At 35.8% G+C, this 23,621-nt stretch overlaps 1 long non-coding RNA gene across 1 annotated transcript; it reads right to left on the reverse strand.

The window, feature by feature from the left end:
- Window positions 1-16,291: 16,291 nt before the first annotated feature.
- On the reverse strand, window positions 16,292-23,316 carry LOC149751206 (uncharacterized). Its single transcript, XR_016398532.1, has 2 exons — window positions 20,514-23,316; window positions 16,292-18,238 (listed from the first exon to the last, which is right to left on the reverse strand). It is a non-coding gene; the product is annotated as an uncharacterized LOC149751206 (long non-coding RNA).
- Between the last annotated feature and the right edge of the window lie 305 nt (window positions 23,317-23,621).

Consider the following 23,621-nt stretch of genomic DNA (forward strand, 5'->3'; position numbering starts at 1 on the left):
TATTTGCTCCATATCTGGTGGAGTTAGAAGGAGCACGAGGTACTACCACTAGCCTTCCTCTTGTGCCGTTCCTAATATACTCTACACCAAATAGTTGGGTCAAATAGTGCTGGGTACTACCACTAGCTTCCCCACTGGCACCATCCCTATAATGAGCAATATAGAAAGGTTAAAATGTTCACTTCAAATTTTCTCTGTTTAAGGGTAATTAATTATGAATTTTATCCCTTTCAAAAGAATGCTCACACAAGTCTCACAAATGTGCCGAATATATTATGCTTGTTTTACTTTTCCTTAAGATTGGAGTATTTGTCTTTACTTAGATTTTACTTCTCTTGAATAATGTTCATTTTCTTTTCTTTATCTCTCTCTTTTTGTTATTCTCATGTAATTTACATGAAAGAGCAGAGTAAAAAAATAATCTTATGTATCATATAGATGTATATCATGCAAACAACATTTTCATTATGCTCAAGGATTCATAGCTTTTCACAAGTAATTTTAAATCAAAATTTTAAGCATAAACTTGTGTATTTCATGGTTATGACATAGGCAAAGATATATTTTAGTTTGGGCAAACCATGAAATAATTTTTAAAAGCATAAGTCAATCAATATATATATAGACATGATATCAAGAAATTAATACTTAAAGACTTTAATCATGCCATAATAAGATTTAAGTTATTGACTTTGCTCAGCTAATTTATGAGAGAGGTGTCTAAAACTACCGATTCATTCTGCATTCTTCAAGTCAAATACCTACTAAATTTCTTATGTGTAAACTTTTGGCTGAAGAAAGTCTCCTTTCTTGTTTGCATGTGAATTTTTATTGTATCTTATGTGGAGGTGTCCTTCAAGTTGAAATCTCTCATTTTCTTTCTTAAGGATCGTGCATTATTAACAAAATCTTTTTCTTTCTTGAATGAAAGTCATTAGTTTCTTCAAAAAACAAAACATTCATACAACATATTTTTTAACTAGATGACTCAACATAAGATATGATAATAATTGAATGTTGAGTCACTTTACTCAAGAGATTGCCTAAATATAAGCAAGCACATGTCACTTGAACTAAAGAGATAGTTTCATTAACCAAGATGGTTCAAGGACAAGCATGTGAGGCAATAGGAAGATTCTTCAAGGTCAAATCAATTTCTTGTTTTCAGAATCAATTTAGCTTAGATTCTATTTGCTTAAGATAATTATCAATAAAACATACTAGCTAAGTTTATCTTAAACAGTTGTTTGTATCAAAATTCAGATTATGATTCATTTGTTATCAATAAAATGTGATTCATTAGAGTTAGATTGAAGTCTTGCACAAGGGCACATAATGAGCATACAATCTGGTCTACTAGCTGTATGATAAAATAATTATTCTATCATGCTTCAATACAGCTTTAAAACAATAGATCTACCTTGCTTATCCTTTTCAAATTCTACAAGATGGGGTCATAGACATACCTTCTTCATGCCAATCTTCTATAGGAGTTTTCTTATGGACTAACTTTGGTCAATGAAGATTCCCTTTCTTGTTTGTCCTAATTTGAAGTTCGAGAGAAAATGTTAATTCATTTATCATACATATTTCAAACTCACCTTGCATGAGCTTAGTAAAATCTTCATATAAATCTTCATTAGTAAAACCAAAAATGATGTCATTAATGTATACTTTGAGCAAATAAGATATCATAAATTCTTCTTTTTGATGCATAGTTTTATCACTATTACTTTCTATCAAAAAAGTTACTCAAGCTTTTATATCATGCTTTTGGTGCTTGTTCCAAATCACATATTGTTTTATCATATTTGTAATAAGTGTTTTCAAATAAGGTGGTTATTTTACATAGATCTCCTTTTTTAATGAAATAACCACATAGAAGTGCATTCTACACATTCATTTGACAGAATATAAAGCTCATAAAGCAAGCAAATGATAATGGTGATCTTTACTTTTAATCATGCAAGAATTTCATCAAGATCTATTTCATCTTTTCTTGATTGAATCTTTTAGTAGTCACCAATTTTTCTTCATTAAGTGCATTTCTGAAAAACTCAATTTGGTTCTAATTATTAACAAGTTTTCAGATTTCATCGGCAAGATTTCAAATTCTATCTCTTAAAAAAAATGATTTAGTTTAACTCGACCAATTATAATCTTGTTCATTCTTAAGGTGTTTTAGTTTCAGATTGTTATATGTAAGCAAAAAGATTAATCATATACATATCAAATAATCTGATTTTAGTGTCTTGATGAAAAGATCATTAGTCTCATAAAGAACAAAATGAATTGATATTTCTACAACTAGAATCTTTTCATTGAATATTCTATATGCATTGCTTGATGAATGATATCCAAGGATAGAAATATCTTTATCAGATTTGGCATTATTTTCATAAGAACATATCAAGCATAACATGTACGACTGAAAAATATGAAAGATATGCAATAGTTTATTTTCTATTTTTTAGAAGATCAAAAGAAGTTTTCATCAAAAATAGATCTAATAGAAACCATATGTATGACAAGCAGTGATGATAGCTTTTAATAAAAATCATTTAAGTAGATGACTATCATACACCATTGTCTTTTTCATTTTTTCAAGAATTCTATTAACCCTATTTTACTTATGGTGTCCTTGGTGCTGAAATAATTGTATTCAATATTATTTTCTGTATAAACTTTATCAGAATTTTGGTTTTCAACACTGTGCCATGATACTCTTTATCTTCACAGTTGGGAAACCTTTTTCATTTGAAACACTTTTACAAGATTTAGGAAATACAGAAAATACTTCAATTTTATTTGCCAAGAACAAATCCAATGTAAGCTTTTGAAAAACTTAGTGATGGAAACAATATCTTTAGATTTAGAAATTGATTCTTGTTTGTTTGCTTAGTTAACATGCATAGTAAACTTTGACCTTTCAGAAGATAATCTAAGTAAGCCAATGATAAGGTCTTTTGAGATTAAGTACATACTAGCATGAGTTGATTTTATATGCCAAAAGTGATTTCTTCACTCTTGATATTCATAATGCATAAAAATATACCAAGTACACATTCTTATGCCTAAGATCAATAAAAGATAATGCCATGGATAAAAATTCTCAATCAAGCATATAGAGGACTCAAAAAGATATTTTAAGGAAATTGATTAATCATTAACAAAGTATCCATCAATAAGTAAAGTATAACATAGAAAGATAGAGGAATTTGAATTTGTTTCTTCTATTTTAATTACTTTTCTTGATTATATTTTAAGTTCCATTCTTTAACGTGTGTCTAGAACACCCATTTGTATGAAAGTTCTATTTATTCCATGGGTATCTTGGCACACCTACATCTACATCCTCATATTTTTATTTTGGGTACCCAAGCTTGCTTGGGTCCTTGAGAGTTAGGACATATGGTTCCTTTTGGAACCCAAATCTGTTTAATAGTAATAACTTTACCATTTGATTTAATTGTACTAGAACTATAGGTAAAGTTGTTATGCCCATTCTTTTGATGTTTGAAATACGTTATCCTTTTTGATGATTTGCTTGACGAATTTATAACCTTTTTCTTTAGGGATTCATTGCTAAGCAAAGGAGTCAAGCCAAATTTTGATTTAACAAAAACAGCATGTTGGCTTTCAAACATCATTTTTAATCTTTCTGAACTTACAGTGAATTTGTTAATAAAAGATTTTAATTAGTTAATTTCTTCACTTAAGTTTTGATTTTTTTAATTAAATTCTGATTTTTCTGAATCAATTGTTTTGAATTTAACCTTAAGCTTTCATTTTCAGAATTTAGTTTATCTTGTATTTCAGTAATAGAATTTCTTTCTTTTGAAATTTTTAGATTTAGTTTTTTAAGATTTTTATTCTTCATAGCTAATTTTTTACATTCACCATACAAATCATGAAAAGCATTTAATAATTCATCATAAGAGAATTCTTCTTGAAAAAAATTTGATGTAAAAGTAGATTCAGATTTTATCTTATCTTCTTGTGCAATAAAGCACAAGTTAGTTACCTCTTGTAGTTCTTTGGAGCTAATATCATCATTGTTGCTCCTAACTTTTATTTTCTTTCTTGACTCTTCCTTGGTCAAGGCTTTTTTTCTTTTTATCTCTTTCTTCCTTTCTTCTTGCTTCCTCTTCTTCTTTGTCTTTAGGAAGCTTTTGAATTTTTTTGTTGTTCTTTCTTCCTCGAGTCGACTCGGGTTTACTTGGAGTCAACTCGACTGACTTGAGAGGCGACTCGAGATCTTCGGGAGACGTCTCGTTCTCAGAGGCCTAAAAAATGATTCTCTGTCTTTTGAACTGATCTGCCTCGGAGTCGACTCGGACTTTGTTGGAGTCGACTCGGCTAACTTGAGGGTCGACTCTGAAATACTTGGAGTCGACTCGTTCACAGGGTCTCCAAAACTGAGTCTCTGCCTTTCAGACTGTTTTTCTCTAGGAGTCGACTCGGACAAACTAGGGGTCGACTCGGCTGATGTGGGAGATTCTGCAGTCTCACTTTTAGTATATAATTGAAGCACATGTGAGCTAATCTAAGATTTATCATAAATAATTTCTAAAGTATCCCAGATTTTTTTAGCAGATAAGCATGCAGAAATCTTATTAAATATAGTTTCATGGATAGCACAATATAGTATGTTCATAGCATTAGCATTCAATTGTGCTAAATCTTTTTCATTAATAGTTTGAGAGAGTATGTGAAGGTCATTTATTATGATACTCCATAAATCATAGTTTTGTGATTGAATAAAAATGCGCATGCGTGCTTTCCAATGTGTGTAGTTTATGCCATTAAATAGTGGAGGTCTATCAATTAATTGTCCCTCTCCTAGAAAACTATCTATTTAAGTTGTCATGATTTTTGGCTCTTGATCGTGAGATCAACAATTAATCTTAGAGCACCTGCTCTGATACCACTTGTTGCCCAAGGTGACAACCCAAGAGGGGGGGTGAATTGGGTTTTCCAAAAAATTATGTTACCTAATTTACTTTGAATTGAATGCAGCGGAATGATAAGATGTTATTTACTTAAGCTTTAGGCAATTACAAGTAAAGTAGTGGAAGATTAAGCTAGAGCAATTATAATCTATGTGAATGGTAAGGATGGAGTGGAAGCTAAGCAAGTTCTAACCAATCACTTATAAATCAATAGAAAACAAAGCTAGAGATATTAACCAATCAAGTATGAATGTAAGGCATGAAACACAAGAGATAAGGCATCACAAACACAAAGATGTATAGTGGTTCGGTGCACCCCAGCACCTACATCCACTCCCCAAGATCTCTTGGGAATTTCACTATAATCTCTCAGATTATAGCCGGTTGTTTTACAAGCTCACAACCTAACTTGTTGTTTTCACGAGATCACAACGAACTCGGTCGGTTTTCACAGGCTCACCGACTAGAACCAACCGATTGTTTTTCCGGGTTCACAATCAAACCCAGTTGGTTTTTTCCGGTTCGCCAACCATAGCTTTACACCGTTGGTTTTTCCTTTGGTTCACCAACAAACCTTAACCCCTTGATTCAATCCCTTGATTGAATTAAGTTACAAGATATTAGAACAAGAGTTTAAAATAAATACAAGCTTCTTAAACAAGCAGATATAGCAATATAAACAAATAGAGTAAAGAGAAGAAGCCCTCAAACAAGTTTTGTAGATGAAGGAACTCGGCTTCTTCTTTACTTGACCCTCTTCTGATTTCGCACGAGGTAGAGGATCACTGAGGTAGTACACAGTTGGAGAGGAAGCTTTGGGATTCACTCGGATTCTCTTCTTCTTTTCTTTTTGCTTTGAATGGCCCTTTTGTGTTTTTGGGAGGTTTCTCTTAAAATCTCTTTGAAATCTCTTTCTTATGTATTTTCTCCCACTTTCTTATTTTCTCCCTTTGCTCTCCTCTTGATTTTATAGCTTTAGAGGGAGTGGAAACAAAAATCTAGCCGTTAGAGACAAAAATAGAGCCGTTGGAGTCAAGAAAAAACTAGCCGTTATACCTCCCAGCGTGCTCGAGTCGACTCGGCTGAAGCAGGAGTCGACTCGGCTGAAACAGGAGTCGACTCATGAATAAGAGTCTGCCGGCACTGTAGCTGGGAGTCGACTCGAGCACTGTAGCGCTGAAGTTGGAGTCGACTTGAGCACTGTAGCGTTGAAAATCAACTCTCTGTCTTTTTGTCTGTTCTCAGTCGGAGTCGACTCGCAGAGTCTCGGAGTCGACTCGAGCACTGTTCCTTGAAACTCCAGAGTGCCAGAGTCGACTCTGAACTTTTAGGAGTCGACTCAAGGACTACTCTTTTGAATCTTTCTTTGAATTTTCTCCTCCAACTTGAATCCTTTGAACTTGAAACTTGGGCCAATGAAGTGTAGCTTTCTTCCAACTTTTCTTGAGAGCTTTTGAGGCCTTCCTGTATTTTTCCAACTTGCTATGTTCCTTGCAAAACAAATTATCTTTCTTGTTGCAACACAAGCATTAGTAATTATACTTCAAGGTTTTGTGATCATCAAAATTAATCTTTAAATCAATCTTTGGGTCATCAATTTTATATTTACTTTTTAGAAGCTTTTCTTGTGAACTTTAAACTCTTGTTTTTGTACTTGATTCAATCAGAAGATTGATTGAAGGGTTATAAGGTTTGTTGGTGAGCCAAAGATAAAACCAACGGTGTAAGGTTGTGGTTGGTGAACCGAAAAAAAACCAATTGGGTTTGATTGTGAATCCGAAAAAACAATCGAGTGGTTCTAGTCGGTGAGTCTGTCAAAACCGACGGAGTTCGTTGTGTCCTCATGAAAATAACAAGTTAGGTTGTGAGCTTGCGAAACAACCGGCTGTAATCCTAGAGATTATAGTGAACTCCCAAGTGCGGCTTGGGGAGTGGACGTAGGAGCAAGAGTTGGCTTCGAACCACTATAAACCTTTCTGTGTTTGTATTGGACCTTGTTTCTTTCTCTCTCTTCACTCATTGCATCTAGTGATCTAACTAATTCACTTGCAATAGATTTAGTTAATCACTCATTTTATTTTTAATTGGTCAATAATTAATTAAAACCCAATTCGCCCCCCCCCCCTCTTGGGTTGTCTCCTTGGGCAACACTTTCCTTGCAGTAAAAGAAATCACGAGAAAAATTCTGCAAAACAACAAACAGGGTGACAGAAACATAGATCTCACCACTAGCAAACCAAGTGTGTTGCCTCCTAAGAGATCCATGTTCACTGCCTCTCCTTAGATTTTTGTAGCTCTTGCAACTTTTGCATGACTTCTTATGATTTTGATGGCCAATCCTGGCTATTTATAGCCACCACATAAAACTCTAGGCAATAATATGCATAGGATCCTTAGGGATCTCTATTCTCGGCCGTAGGATTACTGAAAAACAATTTTTAACAAGACCTCTTATATTCTTTTGATTCCAAATTTTGGGCTTCTACAAATTGCAAAAATATCCATCAACACTTTGCAATTGACCCCCGAGAAAAGAAGATTAATTTAGTGAAATCTCTTTTGCTTACAATGTTGTTTATTTATCCTTCCACCCCACTATATTCCACATAAGCCAATAGGATTGGAAAAATATCACTGATTAAATCCCTTGCTAATATAATTCTTAATTCTTATTCTGTAATTTAGTTGGACCCCAAAAATTGTTTCTAAAACAATTTCACAAATAAATATTTTATTTATAATAAAAATATAATGAAAATGATTTTCACAAATCTTACTAGTCAGTTTTTCTTTTTGTCTAATCTTCCACAGATATACTGAATATACTACCTCAAATTGAGGTTGGTGGATTACTTATTGAGTATTTATATAAATCAATCTAGTGCATGCGACACCCAACTTTATCTATATATTTGATCTTGAGAAGACCATCAACAATTAACTCAGTCAAAGTACAAGAACACACCAAATATATATACATAGACCTCTCATGTCAAAGGACATACAAACTAATTGTGCTAAATACTCTTCTCAATATTAGTGATCATTTCCAGAAGGTATTCATATTTGGATCCCGTTCATTGCATATACTCTTACAGTGCTTCCACTCGTCTGCTTAAGGTCTCTAACTCAATGACGGAGCCTATCATCCTATTTATATAGCGACACAATGAGTGTAAGCCTAAAATATATAACTCGGCATAGAACAACATGAGTTAACAAGGAACCGAAAGACTACCACTCTGCACCTATGATTTATTAATCATCGATGTGGTCCTTCCATAATATTACTCAACATATATACCACGTGAACATCTCATGTCACAATAAAATATCCAATAAACAAATAAACATATATGTGAAAAGGAGAAATAAATAATTCAATAATTATTAAAATTGATTTACAAATTGGTTTCTGATGACATATATCTAATAATCTTCCACTTGCACTCAGAACCACTCATACACATATCTAATTCCTATTGACTCAAGATGGTTCTCAAACATTTTCTATGTCAAGGTCTTTGTGAACGGATCTGCAATGTTCTCTTTTAATGTTCTCTTTAATATTACCACATTGCCCCGGTTCACAATGTGGCGTATGAGATGAAATCTCTTCTCTATGTGCTTCGTCCTCCTATGAGCTCTTGGTTCCACCGCTTGTGCAATTGCACCATTGTTGTCACAATAAATGGCGATAGGAGATTCAATCGATGGGACGACCTCATGTTTCTGATTGAACTTGTGAATCCACACAACTTTCTTTGCAGCTTCACTTGCAGCTATATATTCTGCCTCAGTGGTAGAGTCTGTAGTGGTATCTTGCTTGATGCCTCTCCAACTTATTGCCCCTTTACCCAGTGTAAACACAAATCCAGATGTAGATTTTCTATCATCAATGTCGGATTGAAAATCTAAATCGGTATAACCTCTGATAGCTAGCGGATCCTCATCTCCAAACACTAGAAAATAATGTTTAGTTTTTTATTTAGATACTTGAGGATATGCTTTACCGTTGTCTAATACTCAGGCCTGGATCAGACTGATATCTACTCACTACACCAATTGCATAACTGATATCTGGTCTTGTACATAACATTGGACCCCACGAGTGCATGTGTCTTTATGGAAGCTTATTTGGAGTAGACTAGCTACCAAAGAGATGTCTTGAAGCTTAAAAAACTATTATCTTTTTTTGAGGCTAGGGAAGTCCTCTAATTTCACCTCCTACCAGGATTGAAACAGGAATATCTAATCATATCTATTTTTGTATCCGGTTCAGAGCATATAGGAATATTTGAATCTAATCTGGATCCAGATTTGGATAGCCATTCATGAATTTTGCTGGATATTGAATTGGATGTGAATTTTGAAATTTTTCCAAATTTAGATCTAGATATCGAGGAAAAAATTGTTTAAAATAATGTTCTTCTTTAAGTTAGCTGCCAATCATCCAACCACCGAGACATTCATTCCTGCTTTTACTTCTTCAAAACTTGTTCACCTCATAGAAATAACATTTTTATATATTATCTATTAATTCTTTTTGATAAAAATCAATTCTTTTCATTACATGAAAAATAAAATATTTTAGTTTTAACCTTATGATATTTTCAAACTTTGTTGTTTAAAATATTTGAAAATATTAAGACATATAATATATTCTTACATATATACATAATTTTTTTACAAGATCTCTATAAAATAGATAATTCATGATTATTTTTTGTTATATTTTATTTCAAAAATGATTTTCTAATATATTTCTAATAAAAATCCAACTGGACCAATATTTATACCCCTGGGTGATGGTGTGGAGGTCCTTCTTCACTGACATCGGATCTTACATTGACACTTGGGTGTACCATCACACTGAGCAGTCATACTACCATTAGAGATAGAAATATGAATTAGGTGTATGAGCTTGCAAGTTGTCCCTTGATATGAAGGACATGATACCATATTGTATTTGGAAATTAGTAAATTTATGACCAATCACGTGCCTGACCATGACCCTCTGGACCATATCTTTGATAGAAAACACAGTGGTTTATTGGATTTAGACAAGAGTGAGGGTCAGGCTTTGCAATATAGAAACCATCATAATTACAATGTGTCCATATTAGAATTGAGATTTGGTCAGATATATTAGATTCAGTAGATTAGTAACTTGAAAGATTTTTAAAATATTTATTATTTAAATAATTATAGTTAATAATTAATTATTTTCAAAATGGATTCATCTAAACATTTTTTATAAAAAGGATGTTAGATCTAATCCAAGGTTGTAATGGGCTATTGATCCGATCAGGGATAAGAAAGAATTTTTTCAGTATACCCAACTTTAATCTATCAAAAAGATTTAAGAAAAAATAAAAAAATTGGTTAAAGTAGGGTCTAGATCTTCTTTACTTTTTTTGATGACTCATAAATTAAGATACATAGTCTCTATTTATAATAGTGATATCCCTTCTTCTAGTTCGAACAAGACTCGGTCTCTCAAAATAGACATGATTAGTAAAACTAAATATAAAAAATTTAAGATTCTACGAAAGGTAGATCTCAACTCTTACATCGACTTTGTTTTTAGTTGCTCTATCTAATTTTTTTCGAATTGAAAAATATGCCCGATCAAACTTTTTCTTAAAAAAAAATAGTTTGACTGGCTTGTTTCGAGGGTCAAATAATGAAACTTAAGCCTAATCACTTGAAACACCGCACCTTTTATATAGAGAGTAAGTTCTTACGACCTATAACTTTTTTATTGATTTAGCTTAATTTATTGATTTTCTATTTATTTGACACTTTTTATTATGAAAAGAAAACATCTTGATGCAATCAACAAGCAAAATCCTCATGCACAAGCAAGGGAATGGGAATGTGTTCAAAATGAACATTTCATGTTTGTTCAAAGCCCGTTTAAGTTGTCATACTTTTCAGCATCTAACCGTATTTTTTTTAAAAAAAATTGGTAAACTTTACAAATGTCTATAGGTTTATGAGTTGAATGCTGCAAGCAATGTACATTTATTTGGTGAAATTAAATGGTTGGCAAAGGGACCTAGTGATGTTTCAAGAAGATAATGGGGATTTATTGCTAATGGAGATTGATTTCACACAATAGATTGAGAAAACAATAGAAAACACAAAATAGTAATGTCATGGGGACAGTAAAGATATCTTGCTATGCAAGTGCTAAAGACAAAAACCTATTTGTTGGCGATATTACCTATTATGGTATTTTGATGGATATTATTGAATTGGATTAAGAGGGACATTAGCATAGTCTTTGTTAAAGTGAGATAGGGTAGATGCTTGAGCTCAAGAAAGGGGGATAGGAAAAGATGAGTTTAGCTTCATGCTTGGACATTTTAAGTGGAAGCTAAATATTGGCCAATAGTTATTAGATTAACCTTTTATGCTAGTATCACAAGTTGAGCAAGTGTTTTACATGTAAGATCCAGTTGATAAACATTGGCATATTGCTATCAAAACAACCCAAGAGACCTTTTCGATATGGGAGAGGTGGGGTCTATGGATGATGTGGAGGCATACTTGCAAAGTGACCCTTGCAATGGTCAAAAGCTATAAAAAAACTTTACATTTTTGTGATGATCTAGCATGGACAAGAACATGTGGTCTAGGAACAACAATTGACACAGTTTATTTTGCCATACATGCATCAAATGCGGGTCAAGAAGATAACGATGATTCAGAAGACGATGATGATGATGATGATGATGATGATGGAGGTGCAACTGTGTCCATCTCTTGAGATTATCGATATTGTAGAGGATCCTCTCATCATCAGCAGCCATCTACAAGCAATTTATATGCTGGGGGGGGGGGGGGTGGCGGAGGTCGAGCGGCGCAACAAGAATAACCATTGTCAAATGGAGAGGCTTTTTGCCTAGTAAATCTTTTGTCAGATACTCTAGACTAAAAGGTTAGCACCACGCCCCATCAAGCACTTTCACAGAGGTTCACAGCTAAACAAATAACCCACTCGAGGCAGATGGAACAAACAGAAGTGTTCAAGTTTTTACTCATTTCACATTGTAGAATAGCAGCCAAGTTTCCTTAATCCAATGCAAAATCTACCTATGAACACTTCTGTGAAAGGGAATGGGAATGTGTTCAAAATGAACATTTCATGTTTGTTCAAAGCCCGTTTAAGTTGTCATACTTTTCAGCATCTGACCGTATTTTTTAAAAAAAAAATTGGTAAACTTTACAAATGTCATATAGGTTTATGAGTTGAATGCTGCAAGCAATGTACATTTATTTGGTGAAATTAAATGGTTGGCAAAGGGACCTAGTGATGTTTCAAGAAGATAATGGGGATTTATTGCTAATGGACATTGATTTCACACAATAGATTGAGAAAACAATAGAAAACACAAAATAGTAATGTCATGGGGACAGTAAAGATATCTTGCTATGCAAGTGCTAAAGACAAAAACCTATTTGTTGGCGATATTACCTATTATGGTATTTTGATGGATATTATTGAATTGGATTAAGAGGGACATTAGCATAGTCTTTGTTAAAGTGAGATAGGGTAGATGCTTGAGCTCAAGAAAGGGGGATAGGAAAAGATGAGTTTAGCTTCATGCTTGGACATTTTAAGCGGAAGCTAAATATTGGCCAATAGTTATTAGATTAACCTTTTATGCTAGTATCACAAGTTGAGCAAGTGTTTTACATGTAAGATCCAGTTGAAAAACATTGGCATATTGCTATCAAAACAACCCAAGAGACCTTTTTGATATGGGAGAGGTGGGGTCTATGGATGATGTGGAGGCATACTTGCAAAGTGACCCTTGCAATGGTCAAAAGCTATAAAAAAACTTTACATTTTTGTGATGATCTAGCATGGACAAGAACATGTGGTCTAGGAACAACAATTGACACAGTTTATTTTGCCATACATGCGTCAAATGCGGGTCAAGAAGATAACGATGATTCAGAAGACGATGATGATGATGATGATGATGATGATGGAGGTGCAACTGTGTCCATCTCTTGAGATTATCGATATTTTAGAGGATCCTCTCATCATCAGCAGCCATCTACAAGCAATTTATATGCTGGGGGGGGGGGGGCGGAGGTCGAGCGGCGCAACAAGAATAACCATTGTCAAATGGAGAGGCTTTTTGCCTAGTAAATCTTTTGTCAGATACTCTAGACTAAAAGGTTAGCACCACGCCCCATCAAGCACTTTCACAGAGGTTCACAGCTAAACAAATAACCCACTCGAGGCAGATGGAACAAACAGAAGTGTTCAAGTTTTTACTCATTTCACATTGTAGAACAGCAGCCAAGTTTCCTTAATCCAATGCAAAATCTACCTATGAACACTTCTGTGAAAGGGAATGGGAATGTGTTCAAAATGAACATTTCATGTTTGTTCAAAGCCCGTTTAAGTTGTCATACTTTTCAGCATCTGACCGTATTTTTTTAAAAAAAAATTGGTAAACTTTACAAATGTCATATAGGTTTATGAGTTGAATGCTGCAAGCAATGTACATTTATTTGGTGAAATTAAATGGTTGGCAAAGGGACCTAGTGATGTTTCAAGAAGATAATGGGGATTTATTGCTAATGGACATTGATTTCACACAATAGATTGAGAAAACAATAGAAAACACAAAATAGTAATGTCATGGGGACGGTAAAGATATCTTGCTATGCAAGTGCTAAAGACAAAAACCTATTTGTTGGGGATATTACCTATTATGGTATTTTGATGGATATTATTGAATTGGATTAAGAGGGACATTAGCATAGTCTTTGTTAAAGTGAGATAGGGTAGATGCTTGAGCTCAAGAAAGGGGGATAGGAAAAGATGAGTTTAGCTTCATGCTTGGACATTTTAAGCGGAAGCTAAATATTGGCCAATAGTTATTAGATTAACCTTTTATGCTAGTATCACAAGTTGAGCAAGTGTTTTACATGTAAGATCCAGTTGAAAAACATTGGCATATTGCTATCAAAACAACCCAAGGGACCTTTTTGATATGGGAGAGGTGGGGTCTATGGATGATGTGGAGGCATACTTGCAAAGTGACCCTTGCAATGGTCAAAAGCTATAAAAAAACTTTACATTTTTGTGATGATCTAGCATGGACAAGAACATGTGGTCTAGGAACAACAATTGACACAGTTTATTTTGCCATACATGCATCAAATGCGGGTCAAGAAGATAACGATGATTCAGAAGACGATGATGATGATGATGATGATGATGATGGAGGTGCAACTGTGTCCATCTCTTGAGATTATCGATATTGTAGAGGATCCTCTCATCATCAGCAGCCATCTACAAGCAATTTATATGCTGGGGGGGGGGGGCGGAGGTCGAGCGGCGCAACATGACAGCACAAGAGTTGATTCAACCTGGTAGTTGAATATACGGATAGCAGAACTACATGTGGATTATGGATTAGACAGTTCTATACCAGATTTCACTGTCTATGGGTAGTTCGTTTGATGCAGAAGCAAAAATTACAAATAAAGTAAAATAGAAGTATAAAGAAATAAAATTAAAAGTATAAATATAAGGCCGAATAGACTAATGCTCTCAAGATGCTCACTTCACACTTAACCCAAGCTAGTAAGGCCCTGTTTGGGGGAGTTTTTGGAGGGCCAAAAAGCACTTTCTGGCCCTTCAAAAGTACTTTTAGATAAAAAATGGTGTTTGGTAAAATTTTCGGAAAGCTGTTTCATCTTTTACGGAAAGCTGAAAACAGTTTTTGGGGAGAAGCTCCAATTTGGAGCTTTCCGAAAACGCTGTTTTCAACTTTGTCGGAAAGCTATTTTTTGGACCAAAATACTTCCATTTAAATCACACATTTTTTTCCCAAAATCCTCATCCTGCCTCTTCCTCTCTCACCCATCCTCTCCCTCTCCCTCTTCTTCTTCCTCTAAATGCCGCCCCCTTTATTCCTTCTTCCTCTTCTCTTTTTTTCTTTCTTTTTTGTTTTGGAAGCTCGTGGCTGCCCACGGTGGCAGCCACCATGCCGGCCACCACCCATGGCCGACGACTCCCTTATATTTCAATAAAATAAAATAATAAATAAATAAATAAATAAAAAGAAAAATAATGAGTGAGTGGCAAATAATATGATCTAAATAAATAAATAAATAAATAAAAATATTAGTAACTATTTAACCAATTTTATTACCTAGCTAGAAAATTTGTTAGAGAGATAAATGGTCATTAGAAGGATGAAAAATTAATTTACACTAATAATTATAATATTTTATATATTTATTATTATATTATACTATAAATATAATATTATATTACACTATATCATAATACATTGATATGTTATGTTAAATAATTTAATATTATATTAAATTATTATTCTATAATACATAATGTTATAGTACTATATTATAATAATATTATATTACATTACATTAATATTATACTATATCATATATTTATGTATTAATATATATTATATTTTATTATGTTCTGTTATATAATACTGGTAATGTCCTTTATGGTCATTTTGTCACATAAAAGTACTTTCTCAGTTTGCTTACTAAACACATGTTAAAGTGCCACAGCACTTTAGAAATGTAGTTACCAAACAACAAACAGCTTTTTATAAACATTCTGCTTCAGACAGCCTACTTCCAACAGCTCTACTTCCAAAAGCTTTATTACTAACAGCTCCCCAAACAGGGCCTAACTTTTGGAGGGCCAAAAAGTACTTTCTAGCTCTCCAAAAGTACTTTTAGATAAAAAATGGTGTTTGGTAAAATTTTCGAAAAGCTGTTTAAGCTTTTGTAGGAAGCTGAAAACAGCTTTTGGGAAGAAGCTCCAATTTGGAACTTTTTGGAAACGCTGTTTTCATCTTTGTCGGGAAGCTGATAGTCAACTTTAAAGACCACGCAATAGCACGTATCTAGTAGGATAGTGATTACGGGTATCGATCCACAGGGATTGGGGTATAGTTGTTTTTCTTAAAATAAAAATATTTAAAATGATGAATTTGTGAAGACTATTAAACTAAACAATTCAATAAAAGAAAATGCAATTAAAGGGATATCAGTTTAGGAGAACCTAGGGCAAGGAATTCACCACTAACATCAGAACAAGGGTTATTTATATTTTATTTCATTCTTGGATTAACATGCAAATTGGCTACAAGCCTAATAAGCATTTAAATAAAAATTCACAAAAGTAATTTGGGCATAATCCATCTTCAGTAGGCATGAAATGTCTACCCTAATCTAAGGTGGCAGCACATCGCATCTTCCCTAAGCATGGACTATCTTATATTTACTTAGTGATCATGAAGAAAGTTGTACGAATATCATACTTAAAATCACAGAAATTAAATATGATTCAAAAAAATATATCCATTAAAAATAATAAGTTCATATAACCCCAAGAATATAAAATCAAATATAAAACTCATGTCCCTGTGTTAGGGCTGCATCCAGTCCTAGAGAAGAGATCAGCCTTCCATTGAGTTGGAGACGGCAGCAGCAGCACAGCAGCGGGCTCCCATCTCTCCCTCTTTCTTTATTTTTTTCTTTGGGAAATCATTCCTAGAATGACCAAAACTCTTCTCTCCCTTCTCTGTTTCCGTGGGACTCCGCCTCCGAAGAGCTTCATAGAAGCCTCCCCCCCCCCAGGTGGGGGAAGAAGAATAAAGGGAACAATCCCCTCCCCTGGTGGGGAAGAGGAGGAATGGCCATCTCAGTTCATGCTAGGCCTTTTTATAGGCTGCAACTCCCTCTTTCCTCCCCTGTTTCGAATCATGGATAAAGATGAACAGATGACTTCTATCCCTTGATCCTTGGACGCGGTGGATGATTTCATTCTATCCGTGTCTGCTGAAGCTTACCTTCCTGCTGGCGAGAACATGGGATCATGAATGTTGAGAGGATCTCGGACGGTTGGAACAAGCGTGGGAGAGATGGGATGTTGGGAGATTACATGAAATTACGCTGGAAGAGGATGGGATCCCGTGAATTATGCAGAGGATTTGGCTCCATTCTAGAAAGATAATCTGAGAGATAATCTTTGCAATCAGTTCGGTGTTGAAGACTTATCCGTGGATGAAGGAATCGTTGGTCAAGAAGTTTGCTGGGGTCAATCTGACAGAAGAGGATAGGTTGGTTCGGAATGAACACGGAGAAACAGGGGATGATGTGGTTGAAGTTTGGTGGATACGGCTGATGGCTGATTCATGGGAATGGGACTCATGGCTATGTGGAGATGCCGGAAGAATTGGGATGCTGATCCGGATGGCCACACGATGAGAATAGATTGCGGGATACTCGAATGCGGAAGGATGGATAACGTCTGTGGATGAGGTGCTGGAAACGGAACTGGGAGGGAGTTTGGATAAAATCTGTGATGATATGGATGACGTGGGAGCGTAGGTTGATGGGAAGATGAATACGGTTGAAGCTGGGATCAAACGTGGATGAGAGGATTTGATTCATGATGACGAGGAGATGATTTAGGATGCGGGAGATCGCTTCCGGCTGAGATGTGGCTGGGATTTGATTTTATCCCACGGATCATGCGACTCTATTCCAGAACAGGGGAAGACGCTGGGACGTTGGGGAGTTCATGAGATCAAGATGGGATTCTATTCCGAAGAAGGGGTAAGGCTATCACAGACGTGGACGACAGAGTCAATCCGAACGACTGGCATGCTGCGGGATTGGTTTTGTGAGAGGAAATCTGGGATACAAGCTAGATTTGCATCTATCTTGGCTGAGAACATGTCCACTCGGCTGGGAATGAATCCAGATGAAGACGTGGTTTTGGTTGTTTCGGATAAGGAAATCATCCTTGGGTCTCGGCTCTGTTCCGGTTGTGGAGAATGTGATCCTATTGGGAATAGGGGATGCTGGGATTAAGGATGATGCGGACGGTAAAGGATGGTTGCTGAGATATTGGTTTAAGGTTGATTGCAACGGGATGAAGCTTGGAGTTGGTTCTGTGATGAAGAAATGATGGGAAGATGACACGGACGGGAGAAGATATGGCTTTCGGCTTGGAATAGGTTCATGTGGCTGGAGTGTTATTTTTTATTTTTGAATGGGGAAGGGACTTGGTTTGGAAGGAATAAGGGAGTCGGTTGTTGAGCCCAATGTTGAAAGAAATAAGGAAGTTGGGAGAGTAATGAAACGGATCTGTGAGCTAAGATATTGGGAGATCAACATGGGACAGCTGGGATCAAACTTAGAGCATTAATCGCTAAGCACTTAGAGGGTGATGTGGACACAGGTTCAGCTGCAAACGCGACCTGCACACATTAGTTCAGACATCATCCCAATTAATTCGACTTGACCTGCACACATTAGACTTAATCATTAAATAATTAAATCAACTCGAATCACCTCTTATAATTATTAAAATGCAATGATGATGGTAACACATATTTAATGGTTAAATTTACGAAATATGCAAATTAAAATAATGATAAGTGCTATGAATAAAAGGTTAATTTATGCATTATTTAGCACTTATCACACCCCCCAACCTACATTTTGCTAGTCCTCGAGCAAAATAATAAAAAAAAAACTAACTCACTTTCGCAGGAATCGCGATTGCATTTACCGTATGCAATAAGGCTTTAAACCCCTAGGTGGCCCTAGTGGACGAGTTTTGTCTCGTGAGGGTTTCCGGCTCAGATACCCACAAACTGTTGTCTCTACCTAATGAATTTGTTTTATTACTTTATAAAATCTAATTTTAAATGCATAAGTGCCAAAAATTTTAAAAACACACAAAGTTTTAATTACTAAGTCAGCCCAAATCCTAAATCAGTATGCAATTTAAGTTGAAGTCATTAAGTTTCTGTTAGAGAGTTGTAAGACTAATTTATACTTGGGTGCTCGGTGATATCTGGACCATACACAAGCTAAGATTTTAAATCCCCAAAATACTGCTAAAGCTAGTAATTTCCAAGAATTGGTCAGATAAGACCTAATCACTGATTTAAAATCATCCTATGTTGCAGGATTTCGAGAGTTGTGGATGTTTACTTTAATACCTCATGGGCTTTATCTGTAATATTCCAGTTTACTCGAATTTTTACAACGACGGCTTTCACACTATCGTCTTTTTCAAGGTCAATATTATATTTTTTTCTCTTTTTCTTTTTCTCTTTTTTTTTGAGATTTATAAATTACGCACTTTTACTCTTGTAATGATTCCTCCGTGTAGCGAGCACTCAGTCAACACTCCCACACCAGATGGCGTAAGGTGCTGGGCATCAAGACTCCCCTACGGACCTATGCTCGGGTTCCTCATTACAAGTCTGCTGATCTTTGACAATAGGTAGCCCTTTTCGATGTACCTGACAAATTCACTTCCCTTCCTTTTTTTTTTTTTTAAATAGCGAATTAGATAGGTATGATTCATTAGGACTCAAAGTTGCTACCAGACTTAACAACATCATGTTAAACCTAACCCTCAGAAGTGCAGGCCATACGTGTTGTGAAATTTCAAAGTAAAAATTATCTTACAACTCGCTAAAAGAACTTTTAAAAAGAACTCAAATTGACTTACTGCTGACTAGTCATTGGGCTTTTTAGATTTTATATACTTTGTGTGTTTATTATTTCAGCACTAAAGCATAGAAATTAGGTTTTTTTTTTTTTGAAATTCACTTTTTTTTTTAAAATTCACTTAAAAATGTGAAAATGCGAAAAATTTCTTCAAAAATTCGAATCCTATACCCCCCAACTTAGATCAGACATTGTCCTCAATTTTTTTTTTTGATGAATTTTTTTTGAATATTATATTATTATTTTTATTGTTTTATATATTTTTTTATTTTGGACGAAAATATGATGCATATGGAGGATAGAAGCATTTTACCGTAGTTGCATCAGTAATATGAGGGATCCTGAAAAAAATGTGACAAAAAAATATGCAAAAATAACCAACGAGAATTGGGTTGCCTCCCAACAAGCGCTAAGTTTAACGTCTTCAGCCAGACGCATCAGGTGTAGTTAAGCATGCATTAAAAGAAAAACACATCAATTCCTCATGTTTGCCCTAAAATCACTAGACAGCTCCTAACTGGTTTGAAGAGGGCACCTAAGCCTCCAATCCGGTCTAATGAACTGAGTTGACCAGGTAAGCTCCCAGGTAAGTGGGGGGGTCACGATGCGTTGCAAAGGTCCCACTTAAAAACCACTTGCCTCGAACAGATGAACTGTCTCCCTTGGGACAAAGCTTGCCTAGACATCAACTGAGCCACAGAGCGAAATTGGTGCAACTTTCGGTGATCTTCGTCCTATTGAGCTCGAATGTCCCTAGGGGCCAACGTCTAATTGATTTTATTTAACATGATAGCTATGTGAGAATTGATTCACCTAATTTGGGCAAGAATCTGGAGATGAAATCCAGTTCTTATCTTGTTGGGGTGATTGCCCTTACTATGTGCGGATTAATTGGTATATGTGTATCAAGCATGCATTCACACTTTTGCTGAAATTAAAATCAAACAATCACCACAAAATTTCAGGCTAATTGGGAATCAATTTAAATAAGAAAGGTTCAGATGTTACCAAGAGGAATTTCCCCAGCAATTTTTAAAGCAAACCTTTACAGTATTTCTTTTTCAGCCGTTCCCTTTCTGATTGTTCCAAACTTCCCCTTCGGTTCCTGATCAAATGATACCAGGAAAAATCAAAAATTAGTAAGAGAGAAGAAGGGGATAAAGAAAGTAAAAATAGAAACTATTTTTATTTTATTTTTTTTTTGAATTTTATTTTTTTTTGAAAAAAAAATTTAATAAAAAGAAAAACAACTATGCTACCAATCCCCGGCAACGGCGCCAAAAATTGATAGTCAAATTTAAAGACCACGCAATAGCACGTATCTAGTAGGATAGTGATTACGAGTATCGATCCACAGGGATTGGGGTATAGTTGTTTTTCTTAAAATAAAAATATTTAAAATGATGAATTTGTGAAGACTATTAAACTAAACAATTCAATAAAAGAAAATGCAATTAAAGGGATATCAGTTTAGGAGAACCTAGGGCAAGGAATTCACCACTAACATCAGAACAAGGGTTATTTATATTTTATTTCATTCTTGGATTAACATGCAAATTGGCTACAAGCCTAATAAGCATTTAAATAAAAATTCACAAAAGTAATTTGGGCATAATCCATCTTCAGTAGGCATGAAATGTCTACCCTAATCTAAGGTGGCAGTACATCGCATCTTCCCTAAGCATGGACTATCTTATATTTACTTAGTGATCATGAAGAACAGTTGTACGAACATCATACTTAAAATCACAGAAATTAAATATGATTCAAAAGAATATATCCATTAAAAACAATAAGTTCATATAACCCCAAGAATATAAAATCAAATATAAAACTCATGTCCCTGTGTTAGGGCTGCATCCAATCCTAGAGAAGAGATCAGCCTTCCATTGAGTTAGAGACGGCAGCAGCAGCACAGCAGCGGGCTCCCATCTCTCCCTCTTTCTTTATTTTTTTTCTTTGGGAAATCATTCCCAGAATGACCAAAACTCTTCTCTCCCTTTTCTGTTTCCGTGGGACTCCGCCTCCGAAGAGCTTCATAGAAGCCTCCCCCCCCCCCCAGTGGGGGAAGAAGAATAAAGGGAACAATCCCCTCCCCTGGTGGGGAAGAGGAGGAATGGCCATCTCGGTTCATGCTAGGCCTTTTTATAGGCTGCAACTCCCTCTTTCCTCCCCTGTTTCGAATCATGGATAAAGATGAACAGATGACTTCTATCCCTTGATCCTTGGACGCGGTGGATGATTTCATTCTATCCGTGTCTGCTGAAGCTTATCTTCCTGCTGGCGAGAACATGGGATCATGAATGTTGAGAGGATCTCGGACGGTTGGAACAAGCGTGGGAGAGATGTGATGTTGGGAGATCACATGAAATTACGCTGGAAGAGGATGGGATCCCGTGAATTATGCAGAGGATTTGGCTCCATTCTAGAAAGATAATCTGAGAGATAATCTTTGCAATCAGTTCGGTGTTGAAGACTTATCCGTGGATGAAGGAATCGTTGGTCAAGAAGTTTGCTGGGGTCAATCTGACAGAAGAGGATAGGTTGGTTCGGAATGAACACGGAGAAACAGGGGATGATGTGGTTGAAGTTTGGTGGATACGGCTAATGGCTGATTCATGGGAATGGGACTCATGGCTATGTGGAGATGCCGGAAGAATCGGGATGCTGATCCGGATGGCCACACGATGAGAATAGATTGCGGGATACTCGAATGCGGAAGGATGGATTACGTCTGTGGATGAGGTGCTGGGAACGGAACTGGGAGGGAGTTTGGATAAAATCTGTGATGATATGGATGACGTGGGAGCGTAGGTTGATGGGAAGATGAATAAAGTTGAAGCTGGGATCAAACGTGGATGAGAGGATTTGATTCATGATGACGAGGAGATGATTTAGGATGCGGGAGATCGCTTCCGGCTGAGATGCGGCTGGGATTTGATTTTATCCCACGGATCATGCGACTCTATTCCAGAACAGGGGAAGACGCTGGGACGTTGGGGAGTTCATGAGATCAAGATGGGATTCTATTCCGAAGAAGGGGTAAGGCTATCACAGACGTGGACGACAGAGTCAATCCGAACGACTGGCATGCTGCGGGATTGGTTTTGTGAGAGGAAATTTGGGATACAAGCTAGATTTGCATCTATCTTGGCTGAGAACATGTCCACTCGGCTGGGAATGAATCCAGATGAAGACGTGGTTTTGGTTGTTTCGGATAAGGAAATCATCCTTGGGTCTCGGCTCTGTTCCGGTTGTGGAGAATGTGATCCTATTGGGAACAGGGGATGCTGGGATTAAGGATGATGCGGACGGTAAAGGATGGTTGCTGAGATATTGGGATAAGGTTGATTGCAACGGGATGAAGCTTGGAGTTGGTTCTGTGATGAAGAAATGATGGGAAGATGACACGGACGGGAGAAGATATGGCTTTCGGCTGGGAATAGGTTCATGTGGCTGGAGTGTTATTTTTTATTTTTGAATGGGGAAGGGACTTGGTTTGGAAGGAATAAGGGAGTCGGTTGTTGAGCCCAATGTTGAAAGAAATAAGGAAGTTGGGAGAGTAATGAAACGGATCTGTGAGCTAAGATATTGGGAGATCAACATGGGACAGCTGGGATCAAACTTAGAGCATTAATCGCTAAGCACTTAGAGGGTGATGTGGACACAGGTTCAGCTGCAAACGCGACCTGCACACATTAGTTCAGACATCATCCCAATTAATTCGACTTGACCTGCACACATTAGACTTAATCATTAAATAATTAAATCAACTCGAATCACCTCTTATAATTATTAAAATGCAATGATGATGGTAACACATATTTAATGATTAAATTTACGAAATATGCAAATTAAAATAATGATAAGTGCTATGAATAAAAGGTTAATTTATGCATTATTTAGCACTTATCAGAATCTAGTTTTTGGACCAAAATATCTCCATTTAAATTATATTTTTTTCCCCCAAAACCTTCATCCATCCTCTCCCTCTCTCATCCATCCTCTCCCTCTCCCTCTCCCTTTCTATCTTCTTCTTCCTCTCAACGCCGCCACCTTTGTTCTTTCTTCCTCTTCTTTTTTTTTCTTTTTTTTTTGTTTTGGAAGCTCATGGCT

This window comes from Phoenix dactylifera, chromosome 15, assembly GCF_051530095.1.
Source record: "Phoenix dactylifera cultivar Ajwa chromosome 15, Ajwa_hap1_PhDact_Kaust_v1.1, whole genome shotgun sequence".
NCBI lineage: Eukaryota > Viridiplantae > Streptophyta > Magnoliopsida > Arecales > Arecaceae > Phoenix > Phoenix dactylifera.